Raw genomic sequence first — 16,804 nt, forward strand, 5'->3', positions numbered from 1 at the left:
CCTACTCCCCTCCTGGTCCCCCCTCCCCCCCTTTCTGCATGCATGCCTTTCCCCAAGTCCACTGATAGGGGAGGTCCTCCTCTCCTTCTTTCTGATCTTTTTTTTTTTTTTTAACTCTACTCTTGCCTGATGCATCTAAAACAAAAGGGGGGAACTGTAGAGAGCTGCGTAATGCTGCGCCTGAAAGATGGAGCTGGTTTCCGCCTTCCACCTTCCCGATGGTGAGTGCTCTCTGTCACAAACAACTCCATATTTGGCTAAGGCTGAGGATCTGGCTTGCTTCCCTGTATGTGGACCTATCTGCATTGCCCACAAGGCACGCTGGGGGGTTGGCTACCCAGAGGCTACTATTTTAAGCTGTGGGCTGGCTTTCCCCAGGGTCAGAAGATTGTTCAAGGTTCCTGAATAAACTGCATTGAGAAGAACAAAAAAAAAAAAAAAAAAAAAAAAAAAAGATCAGCATGTGTTCTTACTCAAGTTTTTTATCATAGCCATTCTGATAGGTGTAAGGTGAAATCTCAGAGTCGTTTTGATTTGCATTTCCCTGATGACTCTGGATGTTGACACTTTCATTTATCAGATGTAGGAGTTCCCTGGTAGAATTTTTGGGGTACTTTTGTGTACTATCATATCATCTTCAAATAGTGATATTTGACTTTTTCCTTTCTGATTTGTATTTCCATGATGTCCTTTAGTTGTCTTATTGCTCTAGCTAGGAATTCAAACACTATATTAAAGATATATGGAATGGGCAGTCTTAAGTCTGATTTCAAAAGACTTGTTTTAAATTTTTCTCCATCAATTTGATGTTGGCTATAGGCTTGCTGTATATTGCCTTTACCATGTATAGGCATTTGCCTTGTATCTCTGATCTCCTCATGACTTTGATGGGTGTTGTATTTTGTCAAATGCCTTTCAACATCTGAGAAGATAATCATGTGGTTCTTTTCTTCCAGTTTGTTTATATGTTAGATTGTATTGATAGATTTCTGTATATTGAATCATTCCTGCATACCTAGGATTAATCCTATTTAGTCATGGCGAATAATATCTTTGAAGTGAAAGACCAAAAGATAAGCAGCGATTGTTAACACTATGTAGAGTAGGCGCGGTATAGCGAGAGCTACCTCACTGCATTCTTTCCCGCCTTCCCGGTTCCAGGTGGGTACGTGACTCGGCTCACAATCTGCCTTCCCGCCTTCCCTGTTCTGGGTACGTGACTTAACTACGGCTTTGTTCAAACCACCCAATCAGACCCCTGTAACTATGCTTCTCGCTTCTGTAACCACGCCTCCTGCTCCTGAGCCCTATAAAAACCCGTCACCCCAACCGAGAGGCTCGCAAGTCCTCCGATAGGCTTGGTCGCCCTGGGTACCCGTGTATCAAAATAAACCTCTTGCGGCTTGCATCCGAAGGCTGGTCTCGCTGTTCCTTGGGAAGCGGGGTCTCCCCGTCTAGATAGGCTCCTGGGAGTCTTTCAGAAGTATTCTTGGAATCACTGTCCGAGTATTTTATTGAGTATTTTTGCATTAATATTCATAAGGAAAATTAGTCTTAAATTCCTTTCTTTGTTGGGTCTTTGTGTGGATTAGGTATCAAGGTGACTTTGGCCTCAGAGAATGACTTTGGTTCCCTTTCTATTTTGTGAAATAGTTTGAAGAGTATTGGTGCTATTATTATTATTATTTTTTGTTTTGTTTTTTGTTTATTTTATTTTATTAATTACACTTTATTCATTTTGTATCCCCCCATAAGCCCTTCCCTCCTCCCCTCCCGATCCCACCCTCCCTCCCCTTTCTGCATGCATGCCACTGGTGGATCAATGGAACCGAACAGAGGACCCAGAAATAAACCCACACAAAACCCACACACTTATGGACACCTGATATTTGACAAAGACGCCAAAACCATACAATGGAAAAAAGATAGCATCTTCAACAAATGGTGCTGGTCCAACTGGATGTCACATGTAGAAAAATGAAAATAGATCCATACTTATCACTCTGCACAAAACTGAAGTCCAAGTGGGTCAAAGACCTCAACATAAAACCAGACACATTAAATTGGCTAGAAAAAAAAGTGGGGAATACCCTAGAACTCATTGGTACAGGAGAAAACTTCCTGAACAGAACACCAACAGCACAGGCTCTAAGAGCAACAATCAATAAATGGGACCTCATGAAACTGAAAAGCTTCTGCAAAGCAAAGGACACCGTCATCAAAACAAAGTGACTGCCTACAGATTGGGAAAGAATCTTCACCAACCCTCTATCTGATAGAGGACTCATATCCAGTATATATAAAGAGCTAATGAAGCTGAAAAGCAGCAAACCAAGTAATCCACTTAAAAAATGGGGAACAGAGCTAAACAGAGAATTCTCTGGAGAGGAATATCGAATGACAGAGAAGCACTTAAAGAAATGCTCAACCTCATTAGCCGTTAGGGAAATGCAAATGAAAACAACCCTGAGATTTCACCTTACACCCATGAGAATGGCCAAGATGAAAAACTCAAGTGACAACACATGCTGGAGAGGTTGTGGAGAAAGGGGAACCCTTCTCCACTGCTGGTGGGAATGTAAACTTGTACAACCACTCTGGAAATCAATCTGGTGCTTTCTCAGACAACTAGGAATGGCACTTCCCCAAGATTCAGCCATACCACTCCTGGGCATATATCCAAAAGAGGCTCAAGTACACAAAAAGGACATTTGCTCAACCATGTTTGTAGCAGCTTTATTTGTAATAGCCAGAAGCTGGAAACAGCCCAGATGACCCTCAGCTGAAGAATGGATGCAGAAACTGTGGTACATCTATACAATGGAGTATTACTCAGCAATGAAAAATAAGGAAATCATGAAATTTGCAGGTAAATGGTGGGACCTGGAAAGGATCATCCTGAGTGAGTTGTCCCAGAAGCAAAATGACACACACGGTATATGCTCACTCATATAGACATACAACATAGGACAAACCCACTAAAACCTGTGCATCTAAAGAAACTAAGCAAGAGAGAGGACCCTAACTAAAACGTCAATCCCCATCCTAAAAGACAAAGAGGATGGACATCAGAAGAAGAAGAAAACAGGAAACAACCTAGGAACCTTCTACAGAGGGATTCTGAAAGCCAGAAGAAGAAAACAGGAAACTAGGAACCTACCACAGAGGGCCTCTGAAAGCCTCTGCCCTACAGACTATCAAAGCAGATGCTGAGCTTGATGGTCAACTGTTGGGCAGAGTGAATGGAATTTTATTATTATTATTTTTGAAGGTGTGATAGAATTCTCATCTGAAACTATCTGGCCCTGGGCACTTTTTTTTTTTTTTTGATTTAGAAATTTTGATGACTGCTTCTATTTACTTTCAGGATATAGGATAATTTAATTTGTTTTTCTGAACATGATTCAACTGTGGTAAGTGGAATTTTATGAAGAACACTGTCTATTTCATATAGATTTTCAAATTTTGTGGCATCTAGGCTTTCGAAGTAACACCTAATGATTGTTTGGATTTCCTCAGTGTCTATCATTATATACCCTTTTTTAATTTCTGATTTTGTTGGTTTAGATAGTGTCTAAGTGACTAAGCGTTTGAGGTTTGAGTATCTTGTTAATGTTCTCAAGGAACCAGCTCATGGTTTCATTGATTCTTTGAATTGCTTCTTTTGTTTTTAATTTATTGAATTTAGCCCCGAGTTTGATTATTTCCAGTTGTCTAATTCTCTTGGGTCTGTCTGCCTCTTCTTATTCTAGGGATTTCAGGTGGTCCATTAAGTTGCTTGAATTTCTTTATGGAGGTACTTAGCCCTATGAATCACATCCTTAGCACTGTTTCATTGTGTCCCGTAAGTTTGGGTATGTTGTGCCTTTGTTTTTATTAAATTTTAGGAAGTCTTTAATTTCTTTCTTTCTTTCTTTCTTTCTTTCTTTCTTTCTTTCTTTCTTTCTTTCTTTCTTTCTTTCTTTCTTTCTTTCTTTCCTTTCTTTCTTCCCTGACTAAGCTGTCACTGAGTAGAGAGTTGTTCAGTTTCTGTTTGTGAAGGCTTCATGTTATTTCTGTTATTATTGAGTTCCAGCTTTACTCTATGGTGGTCTGATAGGATAGGAGGGGTTATTTCAGTCTTCCTGTATCTAATGAGGCTTGCTTTGTCACCAACTCTATGGTCAGTTTAGGAGAAGGTTCTGTGAGGTGCTGAGAAGAAGGTATATTCTTTTGTGTTTGGAGGATACATTCTATATTTGTCTATTAGGTCCATTTCATTCATGACATCTGTAGTGTCATTATTTATCTATTTATTTTTGATAAATTCTTTGTCTGTTAGGTTCATTTCATGACATCTGTAGTGTCATTATTTATCTATTTAGTTTCTGATTTTTTGAGCTGTCCTTTGGTGGGGTGTTGAAGTCTCCCACTATTAATATGTGGGGATTGATGTGTAGTTTATCCTTTATTGATTTTTCTTTTACAAATATTGGTGTCCTTTTATTTGGGGCATAGATGTTCAGAACTGAGATGTCATCTTGGTGGAATTTTTCTTTGATTGAGTATGATGTGTCCTTCCTCATGTCTTTTGTTTAACGTTGGTTGAAAGTCTATTTATTAGATGTTAGAATGGGTAATCCAGCTTGCTTCCTGGGTCCATTTGTTAAAAAAATCCTTTTCCTGTTCTTTACTCTCAGGTAATATCTTTCTTTGTGGCTGAGGTGTATTTCTGTTTGCAGTAGAATGATGGATCTTGATTAAGCAGCCATTCTGTTAGTCTGTGTCTTTTATTGGATCATTGAGTACATTGATGTTGAGATTAATTACCAGTGACTGTAGTTCCTTTTATTTTGATGTTGTTTGAGATAGTGTAATTGTGTGCTTATCTACTTTTGGTTTTGCTGCAGTGAAGTTATTTGTTGCTAGAATTGTGCAGAAGAGAGTTACATGGTGGGTTCACAAATCATGCCATGGGACTGGTTCCACGTGGGAGGTTTATTAGGGGAAGGGGAAGAGAAGGAAAGGAGAAAGGAAAGGGGAAAGGGAAGGGGGAAGGAGAAAGGGGTCACAGAGACTTTCTCTGGGCAATGCAGGAGAGAAAGAGAGAGAGGGAGGAGCTTTGAGTTCTCTTATAAGGTGACCCAGAGCATGTGCAGGTGGTTCCAGGTGGTCCTTAGGTGGCTTCACAGATACCTGATATCTGGTTTGTCAGGTCCCTTGGGGCTGGCTGTAGAGATGCCTGCTTACAGATCCCAACATTCCTCCCTTTTTGTTTTATTAAAAAGTGAGGAGCTAGGAAGGGGTGATGGTGGGGAAGGCATAGGGGCAACTTTTGCTCTTCAAACTACATTCTGCTGATTAGGGACATTGTCATTCTCAGGGTATAGCTGGTCCCCAACATCAGAGTCAGTTGGAGGGTCATTGTCATCTGGTTCTGTGGGCAGAGGTTGATAATCCTGTAGGAGTAACTGATTAATGGTTTGGTTAGAGATTTTTTTTGCATTTGTTTTTGGAGTAATGTAGAGAGGAAATTAATTAAGCAGGGTTCAAAAAGCAAAAGCAGAAAGAAAGATGAGCAGGAGAGGTGTGACAAAGGGCAGAATCCATTTCCATATGGAGCTCTCAAAAGCCCAAGAGCTAGAAGCCTCAAGCTGTTCCCTTTGTTTTTTGTAAATCTGTCTGAAGTTGTTGGATTTTGTCTTTTACTATACCTGACTGGTTGACATAAAAACAACATTCCTCCTGGAGGAAGATGCAAAGGCCACCTTCTTTAGCTGTGAGGAGATCCAATCCACGTCAGTTTTGAAGTACTACTGCTGCCAGTGACTCAATCTGTCCTTGGAGGGTTAGTATTGTCTGAGCCACTTGCTGAAGCTCCTGGATAAAGTGGGAAGAAAGCTGATAATACAAGGTTAGTGAAGTGGCTAGTCCTGCTGTCCCAGTTCCGACAGCTGCCTTGATTCCTGCAACAGCCAGGAGGGGCAGGATTTGAAATTCCTTCTTATCCTGCTGGGCAGCTTTTGAGTCCACAACTGGGATTGGTAGGGGCTCCTTTTCATTGATCACCCCCAACTCAGGGAAGAGGGGTACCAGCATGCAAACTCCTGACCAACCAGCAGGCAGATGGTGGTAGACCTGAGTGCCACAAAGAATCGAGGTAGTATTAGCAGTAGGGTATTGGGGTTGAGATGAGGTAGTTTTATTACATTCTAAGGAACTTAGCATTCCTACAGAGTGTGTCCCGGATGCTTTGAAACAGCTTGCCATGCAAAAGAAGGTGATATAAAAAAGGTAGGGGGTTGTGGCAAGAGAGTCAGGGCAGTTAGTAAATGGTAAAGTATGGTTACTTGACAGAGTCACCGCAGAAGCTGTCAGTGGTAATTTTGAGTTGGTCCCAGGTGGGACATATAGCCAGCAAGTTTTAAAACAGCATTGGGTCACATTAAGGAGCTTGTAGGCCAAGGTCAGAGTCTGAAGTAGGAGAGGAAATGACAGGTTTGTATTATTTGGGGAGGTGTCAGAGAGGCAATGACCTTAGATGTCGGAGCCCGCAGGCAGAGTTGAACAGTTCCTGGGTGGAGAGTGAGGATTGAAATAATTAAAGCAAGTCACATCAATACAAGAAAGAAGTTCCTGGAACTGCCAAACTTGTTTTCTGGAAAACAACTTTCCTGTAGTAGATATGGTCCAAGGTCATGTTTTCTAAAACTTCCCTATAGTAGGTACGGTCCAAGGTCACACAAACAAGTTTTAAGGAACTTCCTCTTTTCTGTCTCAAGGTGAAAGCCAGAGTGAAAACCTGTTTTTCGATAAATAACAAAGCAGCTTGATAAACAAGCACCTCTCCACTCTTAAGAGGAGTGTTTAATTACCTTTTTTACTTCTCTCATCCCCAGGGGTTGGGAAATATACTTGGTGGGATCCTGTATCTGAATGAACACAGGGGAATGGTGCCTAACAACAGAGGGATTTTGGACCTCCTAGACTTGGGAGTCTACTTGAGAGGCTGGTAAAAGAAGCAACGGGTCACAACTGGTAGTTAGGGTAGCTAGGAGGAGGAGAGAGGATGCTGGTGAACTCAGGGTCAGGTGAATGGGTGGAGTAAAGGAGATAGAGGCTCCCACTTTGGCTAAAAACTCCCTTCCCACTAAGGGAACTGGACAGGCTGGCATTACTAAAAAGGAATGAGTCAAGGGAATACCCCTGAAAGTACAATGAAGTGGTAGAGTCTAGCAAGGCTGGCAAGGTTGTCCCCCTACCCTGACAATAGAGAACTACAAGGAGATGGTTGGTCCCCAGTACTCCTTTAGAACTGAGTAAGTGGCTCCAGTGTCCACAAGGAATGAGATGGCTTGCCCCGATACCATGATGATTACCTGTGGCTCCCTGCTAGTGATGGCAGTGGTTGGGTCAAGGGAACCGGACACCTTCAGTCGTCCGTAGCCAGGCCTAGGATATCAGCCAGAGGGCATTTGGGAGTGATGTCCCCATATCATGGGAGAAACGGTTCAGTCAACACCCCAATGTCCCTCTTGGTGGCATTTTGGACATGGCCCTGGTGGCTTGCAGGGGTTAGGACAAGCCCGGTCCCAGTGACCTTTTTGACCACATTTGAGACAGGGACCTGGTGGTCCTTGTGCCTTAGAAGGCAAGGGAGCCTGGGTAGTGGTTGAGGCTGGTCAGATGGCCTTGGCCAACATTTGGTATTTTTGCTTGAAGGCTTTTTCATCTCTCCCATGGTACACCTTAAAGGTCAGCATTAAGACTTCTACCTGTGGAGTCAGAGGTGCCCTCTCCAAGGATTTAACCTTATCCCTGATGTCGGGGTAACTTTGGGAGAAAAAATAGTTCATTAGGAGTTGTCTGCTCTCTGTAATTTCAGGGTCTAAATTAGTGTGTTGTAAGAAGGCCTTTGTAAGGCACTCTAGGAATTGAGACAGGTTTTCATTTCCTGAATGACCTCCTGGAGCTTTTTATAATTAACTGGCTTAAGGGCTACCTTTCAGAGACTAGCGAGTAGGCAGGTTGTGAACTGATCTCTGGCTAAAATGCCTTCCAGGGTATCAGAATCCTATTGTGGATCCTGGTTGGGTACTGCCTCAGCCCCAACTGGGTGTGAAGCATTTGCTTGGTGAACCTCATCTGCATGCATTCTAGCCTGTTTCCAAACTCTCCTGTGTTTCTCAGGTAATAGGTTATTGGTAAGAATCATATATATATCATGGAAAGTGAGACTCTAAGATTGAGTGAGATATTAATATTCTTTAATGAAAGTAGAAGGATTGGAGGTATAGGATCCTGATCTCATTTCTACTTGAGAAAGTTCAGTTAATGAGAAGGGAACATGCACCCTAATTAAGATGTCTACACCAGCTACCTCCTGCAAGAGAATAATTGAGACTGGTTTCTGCTGAATAGAGGAAGCGGGCTTTGCTATAGAGTGAGAACAGGTAGCAGGGGGGACTAATAGTTGTTGGTGGGGTGAAAGTGGGTGCCAGAGTAAGACAATTGGGACAGCCTATTGCTAGGGAGGGGGTGAGGATTTTTGTGAAGCTGAAGAGGGAGAAGAGAGAGTAGAAGAGGAGGGGGAAGACATCAGAAGTTGTCAGGATTTTGGAGAAGCCAAAGAGGAAGAAGAGGGAGTAGAAGAGGAAGAAGCTGGGGTTTGAGATTGGCAAAGTGGAGGTTCATCTGCAGGGTCAAAGGTAGAGAACTCTTAAGGTTGAGATTTTATAGCTAAAAGAATTTGGGTAGGAGGACAGGAAGAGCAGAGAGAAAGTTTAGAGTGGAGAAAAAGAGAAAGCTTGAACATAGGGTACCTCCTTCCATTTACCAGATCGCTGACAGTAATTAAGAAGGTCTCGTAAAATATTGAGATTTAATATGTGCTGTTAATTGCCCAATTTGAACCCTTATCTAAAAAAATATGTAGGCCAAATTTTATTACAGAGGCATATGAGCTAAGAGGCCTTTAAGTCAGACTCAATGTGTAATGTTTTAAAATTCTCCAGAAGATATCCCAGTGGGGACGCTGGAGGAACAGACATCTGGGCATTCCCTACTAGGAGGCAGAGAAGTCAGTGACCTTCCAGAGGCATCCCAAAGGCAAGCCCAGTCCTACCTGATCCAATATCTCATCAGCTTTTGGCCAGAGACTAGTTGGCACAGTTGCCTGAGAGAGCACAGTTCACCTAGCGCTAGGATTTTCCTGTGAGAGCTAGAGGGAAGGCAGAAGGGACTGTTAGTGTGTGGGAGGCTCTCCCAAGGGAAAGTGAAGCCCTAAATGGAGGTCCAGTAAAGAGGGTCAGTGGTAGCCAGTGAAGACCATGGTTGAGGGTTCCTCCACCTCAAAGGGTATTGGGAAGTTTCTGAACTCTCAACGGTCAATCTTCCCCAGAGAAACATTTATGCCGACCAATGGGGTGAACTCACCAATTTAGCTGGTGCTGGGTGCTGCAGTAGCGATCTGGTTTTTGGAAAGTGTAGGTCACTGGTGGATTTGGAGCAAAATAGGTCTCCAGTAGCCCTGGTGGGGTGCCGGCAACCACCCTGCAGTGTGGCCACTGGAGGTACCTATTCCCGGCCAATGCACCAATGCTAGAACCATGCAGAAGAGAGTTACATGGTGGGTGTACAAATCACCCCCACGAGACTGGTTTCACGTGGGAGGTTTATTAGGGGAAGGGAAAGGGAAGGGAAAAGCGGTCTCAGAGACTGTCTCTGGGCAGGGCAGGAGAGAAAAAGAGAAGGGGGAGCTTTGAGTTCTCTTATAAGGTGACCCAGAGCATGCTCAGGTAGTTCCAGGTGGTCCATAGGTGGCTTCACAGATGCCTGATATCTGGTTTGTCAGGTTCCTTGGGGCTGACCGTAGAGATGCTTGCTTACAGATCCCAACATTTATGTCTTGTGTTTGTTTTTTTGTTTTGTTTTGTTTGTTTTTGGTGTTGTTAACCACCACAGGTGGCAGTTTTCTTTCTAGTATCTTCTGTAGTGTTGGATTTATGCATAGATTTATTTAAATTTTGTTTTTTCATGGAATATTTTTTTTTCTCCATCTATGATGATTGAAAATTTTGCTGAGTATAGTAATCTGGTGTGGCATCTGTAATCTGAGTATAGTAATCTGGTCTCTTAGCACTTGCAAAATGTCTACCTAAAACTTTCTGGCTTTTATAGTTTCTGCTGAGAAACCAGGTATGATTCTGATAGGTATAGCATTATATGTTACTTGGCCTTTTTCCCTTGCTGCTTTTAATACTGTTCTTTGTTCTGTACATTTAGTGTCCTGATTATGTGGCAGAGGATTTTCTTTCTGGTCTAATCTATTTGGTGTTCTGTAGGCCTCTTATATGTTTATAATTTTCCCTTAAGTTTGGGAAAATTTTCTTCCATGATTTTGTTGAAATTATTTTCTGGTCCTCGGGTCTGGGAATCTTCTCTTTCTTCTGTTCCTGTTATTCTTAAGTTTCTTCTTTTCATGATATCTCTGCATTGATTTATTTTTCTATGTTGTTTTCTACACCTGACATTCTTTCCTCCATCACTTGTATTCTGTTGGCAATGCTTACCTCTGCAGTTACTGTTTTCTTCTGTAAGTTCTCCTTTTCTAGTTCTTCAGTTTGTGCTCTCTTTATTTGTATTTCAATCTTCAGATCTTGAAATGTTTTGATTCCCTTCACATGTTTGTGTTTTCCTTCATTTCTATAAATGATTTTTTTTCCCTTCACCTATTTGTTTGTACTTTCCTGTATTTCTTTCAGTGATTTATTTATTTCCCTGTTTTTTTTTCCTCCTGCCTGGAGGCTGCTCCCAAGCAGCCCACAAAGTCGGGAAGGGAAGGAGATGAGAAGTGTGCCTGGAATGGCTGACAGTGAGAAACATACAGGTATTACACAGCTCAGAAACAGCTGATGGCTAGTTCAACTTTAATTCCAGAGAACAAAGGTCATATACCTCTAGGAGTGGGTGTGGGGCTCCAAAAATAGGAGTATATAATTGGCTGGAATTAGGCACTTCCAGAATATTTGATTTGCATTATACAACATTCTCTTATCATAAGACTAGAATGTCAGTACATAATTAGCATGGAGCAACAGGGAGGGGAGAGTTAGAAGTGATCTCTGTCAGAGGCCAAATATCAAGTGTGGTTAGAGGAGTCTGTTTCTAAAGACACTTTTCAGATGAAGTCAGGCAGAGAGTAGGGGACCCTGCCACTGTGAAAGAGTTCTGCCGTTAGTGCAGAGCTCCTAGTGACTATCTTATCCAGGCAAGAACTGCACCCTCAGCTAGTAACCCACCTCCAACATTTCCCCTCTAAAGGCCTCACATTATTTAACTGTACTTTTCTGTATTTATTTACGAATTTTAGTCCTTTCCTCTGTTATCATTTTCATAAGCATAGATTTCATGTCATCTCTTGTGTTTCAGGTGTGTTAGGGTATCCTGAGTTGCTTTCCATGGGATAACTGGGTTCAGGGAACTCCATATTGCTTTGGATTTTGTTGATTGTGTTTTTATGCTGGCCTTTAGCCACTTGGTGATCTCTGTCATTGGTTATTTGATTGTGTTGCTTGCTGGACTTCTCAGAGGTGTGGAAAGAGTCCTAGGCAGGAAGCTGGATGTTCATACAGGAGCCATCCTCAGATTGATAGAAATGATTGCTGACTGGCAGGTACTTGCATATGCTTCTCCTCAGATGTATGAACCTGGGCACCAAGTACACTCCTCAGGAGCTCAGGGATGCTCCTTTCACCAAGGAAAGTCATGAAGTCAGCCACCCTCCTACTGGCTAAGTTAGTGAGTCTAGACACTGTGCTTGACACTGTGCTTACTGGGTGTGATCATTCTAGAGAACCTGTGAGCTCAAGGTCTTGCTGGTTTTCTTAGGGAGAAGGGTTAGCTTTGGGGCAGTGGCAGCCAGTGTTGCCTCCATGGGTCCTGAGTATCAGGAGGCCCAAGGTTGAAACTGTGTGCCAAGAAGGTGAGAATGGACACCTGAGTCTGGAGCCATATCTGCAGTACTGGAGGGTATCCATGAGACAGTGAAAGTGGGCGCCATAGGTTTTAGCCACAAGCTGTTGGTATCCAGAAGGTACACCAAGGGCAGTGAGAATGGGTGCCCAAGGTTGGAGCCTCCAACTGCCAACACCCAAAGATATTCACAGGCGGTGGAATTGGATGAGATGTCTGAGGCCTCCAGCACTATTAGGAGAACTTGAAATATTCCTGGGATTAGTTGGACCTTAGAGGTCCAACCTCGAAGTTGGACCAATGTGTTTCCCTGACCATGGACTCTCCTTTAAGCTGGAAAACACAGAAGTTGAGGTTTTGGGTTCCACAGCATGGGCTCTTGGTGTCTCTGCTCTCACTCCTGTCCTGCTGTTCAGATACTGCACGCCACTCACTCCTCTGTCTTGGATTGCAATCTCAGCCTGTTTTTTAAATCTACTGTGAATAAGGTTGTGTTTCCAATTTCCTTTTCAATGAATTCATTATTAGTTCATTAAAAAGCTACTATAGAGGTCCTGGAGCAATGGTTCAGAGGTTTAGAATAGTTGCTGCTCTTGCAGAAGAATTAGTTTTCTCACTGTGGCTCACAATCGCCCCCAACTCCAGTTCCAGGAGATCTGACACTTTCTTTCCTCAGTGGGCACCAGACATATACATGGTGCATATAAATACATGTAAGAAGACCCTCATTTACATATCCAAGTATGATGCCATGGGCTTGAAACGCAGATACTCAGATGGTGAGAAAGGAGGAATGCAGCTCAAGGCCTACATGGACTACAGTGAGGTAAATCTGAGCTTGTTCAAATTAGAGATACCATTTCTCTAAGTATAAACTAGAGGGTGTAAAGCTCAGTAGTTCTTTACCTGCATGAGGCCCTGGGTTCAACTCAAGTACAACATAAAAATTAGTAAGTAGTAAGTAAGTAAGTACCGGATTTAAGGAATTCAGTCTTCGTAAACTCAGTCAATAACCCATGGATGACAAAGTCATAAGTCTAAGAGGTTAACGTTCTACTTACTGTTGCTTATTTAAATTGACATGCTGCTTTGCTGTCTCCTAAATATTTTTGATTCTATTCATATACAAAGGTACTCCCAGCCTTAATCAGAGCAATATCTCTTAGTAACGAATGGGTGTGAATGCAGATACCAAAGACAGATGGTCTCTCACAGTGCTGTGCTCAACTCTAAGGAGGACATTACCTTGCACTCTCTTACCCTTAGTGGATGTTGTTGAGGAAGGAGTAGAGAGAATACAAGGGCTAGGAGGTAGTGAGAAGCACTGTGAAATGCTTTCTTGTGGGCATGGTATAGCTAAGGCAATCATGGTCTCAGAGCAACTTTGGCAGTTTGTAATGAGCTTGCACAAGGTGGGCCTGTTAACACTCAGGCTTTGATTTGAGAGGGAGCAAAAAAGGACCTACCACTGTCTGCTGAATTACTACCTACTGATAATTTTAGAGGAAGGTCATTGTCTTGTGATGTGTATATAGAGCCACATAGCTTCCAAGGGATATTTGTGTGGACCCAATGAAAAAGAATGGATATTTAAAAGAGACTTGTAGGGAGTAGGAAAATGGTAGGAGGTGTAGGAGGAAGATGAAAGCATTTGTGGACATTGTAGTATTAAGAAGACACTATATATATGTGTGTAAAAATGGGCCAAAGAACAAACTCCTTAAAATATTATTTTATTGCTGTTCTTGTTTAACTCATGTTCAGGCATCCATATGGAAATCTATGTGTGCAGGGTTCTGATGTTACTAGTAGGAACAGTTTCATAGCAAACTACCAGATCCTCTGGCTCTTATAGTCTTTTTCTTTATCCTTTGACGAGGGAGTTATTTTGGAGATGTATCCTTTGGGATTGTGATACACAGTTTTGCATTTTGATTGGTGTGTTTTTCTCTATTGGTTTTTGTCTGTTCCAAAGAGAAGTTTCCTTGATGGGGACAAGCACTACCTATACTCTAGGTATAAGAACAAATACTTAAAATGTAGTTAGAGAGTGTGCATGTTTAGTAAAACTGTTTGTAGGTTCTTCTTCAATATCCAGGAATTTATTTGTCTTGGGCATTTGGCTATGTTCCTAGTACAAGGCATTGTTTTCCTCTTGTTGAGTGAGTCTTATGTCCAGTTCATGACTTACTGGTATATGGTGGAGTGGCTTTGAAATATAATAAAAAAGTGATTTATTAGTGTTACAAGAGTTGTGGTACTGTTGTACAAGTGGGTATATCTTGTCAGGAAGGGTGGTACTAATGTCTGTAGGGTCCACAGCTAGGAAAGACCATTAGGGCCTTCTTTTTCACTTATCAGGCAACATAGCAGCCTCATAGCTAGCTGACAGGGAGGAGGCTTCAAACATAGCTCTAGCCTGATGTTTTTACATATTCAGCAAAAAATGTGCATGATGTTTTTAGTTATTCAAACCTTTTCAATCCAGTTATTCCCTATCTCTACTTTCATATTTTCAGTGTTTTGGTTTTTTTTTTTTTATTTACTTTCCCTTAAGGCGATCACTTCCCAATAGTCTTTTTGTAGACATCTAGCCTTTCGTGGAATTCTAAGAGGAATGCATACAATTAGAGATTGGAGACCAAGATACATGTATAAGAGAAACCATCTGTCCAACCACTCTTTTTCTTTTCCCCCTCTCTTTTCCTCTCTCTCTCTCTCTCTCTCTCTCTCTCTCTCTCTCTGTTTCTCTTCATCTGTCTCTATTTCTCTCTTTATTTCTTTAGAGTTCTTTGTATGTTTTAGATATTAATCCCTCATTGGATGTTGTAGGCATTTATGTCTATAAACTGCCTTTGCCATGTATCTGGTGTTCTGGTACAAATCTAGAAACCTAAAGTTTTATACATTACTTTGACTTTCTAATCAGTTAAAAGTAAATTGTTCAATCTCCATAAGTTTGTACAATTTTAAATAGTCCTTTTGGTTTCTTTTTCATTATGATTTGTTAATACACAAAAAAATAATCTTTATTTTGCTAAGATTTACTTTGTACACTAAACTGTGACCTATCTTAGGGAAATTATATGAGCTCCTGATAATGCCATTTCCCTAGGATGGTTCTTTCTGTGTTATATGCAAATATGGAGAGTCATAAGTCTCCTACTGACCTGACTTACTGGTATGGGTACTAGCCTTTATGAGCCACCTAATGGTGGTGCATTTGTAAGCATCTTCCCCCAGGTCCTGAACTGTGACTCTCTTTCCATTTAGGGAAATAAACAGTGACAATCTCAGCTAAATACTTCCTTACTGTCAAAAGCATTTAAGTCTCAGGAAGATGACATGCTTCACTGAGGATGATTCAATGCTGTGTGCTACTCAGAGAAAAGCTGGGAGTAGTTAAAGGCTTTGTTTGCTTTGTTTTATCATTCTCATTTATTCTTTCTCCTCCAAATACAAAGAAACTTCTCTAGACCAAGTAGAACTTTTTTCTTTTAGTAACACTTCTGTTATTCCTCTTAGCAGGTTCTAGATCCTTGAATGATTCTGGATTTTGTTTTAGACAGTAGTCAATTTCATGGCACATACCAAGTGATCATCATGGCCCCAGTAAAAGCCATTATTGATATTTTCCAGTGTTTTGGAACTTAAACTGCAGACTCCTTTTCTTACAAATAATATTTATTTCAAGTACCATCGCCCTGTCCTTTTGAGCAATTTACAAAATTAATAAAACAAAATGGTGATATGGGAGGGAAGGTCAAAAAGTTCAGAGATATAGTAGGGAATGTTGCATGATTCTGATATTCCTTAAGCTAGAGATTCCTTCTCTGTGGGGGTAACTTGTGAAAGAAATCTCAAATTATTTTATTCAGGCTCTGAGACTTCAGCCTGATAGTCTACCAAAAGGAAAAGTACAAACAACCTTTCCATCCTCCTGTGTGTACATGCTATAACTGTCCACAGCCTTGTCCTCCATAAAAGTGTTAAGTCAATCAAGAATTTAAAAAAAAAAAAACAAACCTAAAACTAAAACTAAATCCGTACACCTAAAAAAGCTAAGCAAGAAGGAGGACCCTAGGAAAGTTGCCCAATCCTCATTCAGAAAGGCAAATGGAATAGTCATCAGAAGCAGGAGAAAACAGGGAACAGGACAACAGCCTCCCTCTGAGGCCCTCTGAAAGACTCTATCCAGCAAAGGTATAAAGTCGATGCTGAGATACATAGCCAAACTTTGGGCAGTGTGCAGAGTGAAAGAAGTGGAAGATAGAAAGATTTGGAGGGGATAGGAGCTCCAGAAGAGAACAACAAAGCCAAGAAATTTGGGCAAAATGGTCATTGCAAAGATCGATTCTCCAACCAAGGACTATGTATGTAGAGAACCTAGACCCTTTGATCAGATTTTGGCCATGGCATCTCAGTGTCCAAGTGGGTGCCATAGTAAGGGAATAGGGACTGTCTCTGACATGATCTCAGTGGCTGGCTCTTTGATCACCTCCCCATGGGATAGGCAGGGGCAGCCTTATCAGGCCACAGTGGAAGAGAATGCAGCTAGCCCTGATGAGACTTGATAGGTTAGGGTCAGCTGGAAGGGGAGGAGGACCACCTCTATCATTTGACTAGGTGAGTGGCAGAGGAAGAGAAGATGGATGGAGGGTGGTACTGGGAGGAGAAAGGGAGGGCACTAAAGCTGGGATACAAAGTAAATAAATTGTTATAAATAAATAAAAAATAAATTGTCTCCACAAAAATAATTTAAAAAACAAAAAATTCATTGTATTATTTCTAATATATTCAGCAATGATTTATTAATAAACCTCAGAAAATCAGAAGGTGATATATGGCAATC

The 16,804-nt window shown here is 41.5% G+C and overlaps 1 protein-coding gene and 1 pseudogene across 1 annotated transcript in view; both read left to right on the forward strand.

The window, feature by feature from the left end:
• The window catches only part of LOC110543651 (small proline-rich protein 2D-like), a 169,324-nt gene that overhangs the window by 150,209 nt on the left and 2,311 nt on the right, over positions 1 to 16,804 (forward strand). The window lies entirely within an intron of this gene.
• LOC110566726 (small proline-rich protein 2F-like) overlaps positions 1 to 16,804 on the forward strand; it is a 207,167-nt pseudogene that overhangs the window by 150,176 nt on the left and 40,187 nt on the right.

Source organism: Meriones unguiculatus, chromosome 10 (assembly GCF_030254825.1).
Source record: "Meriones unguiculatus strain TT.TT164.6M chromosome 10, Bangor_MerUng_6.1, whole genome shotgun sequence".
In the NCBI taxonomy this organism is placed as follows: domain Eukaryota; kingdom Metazoa; phylum Chordata; class Mammalia; order Rodentia; family Muridae; genus Meriones; species Meriones unguiculatus.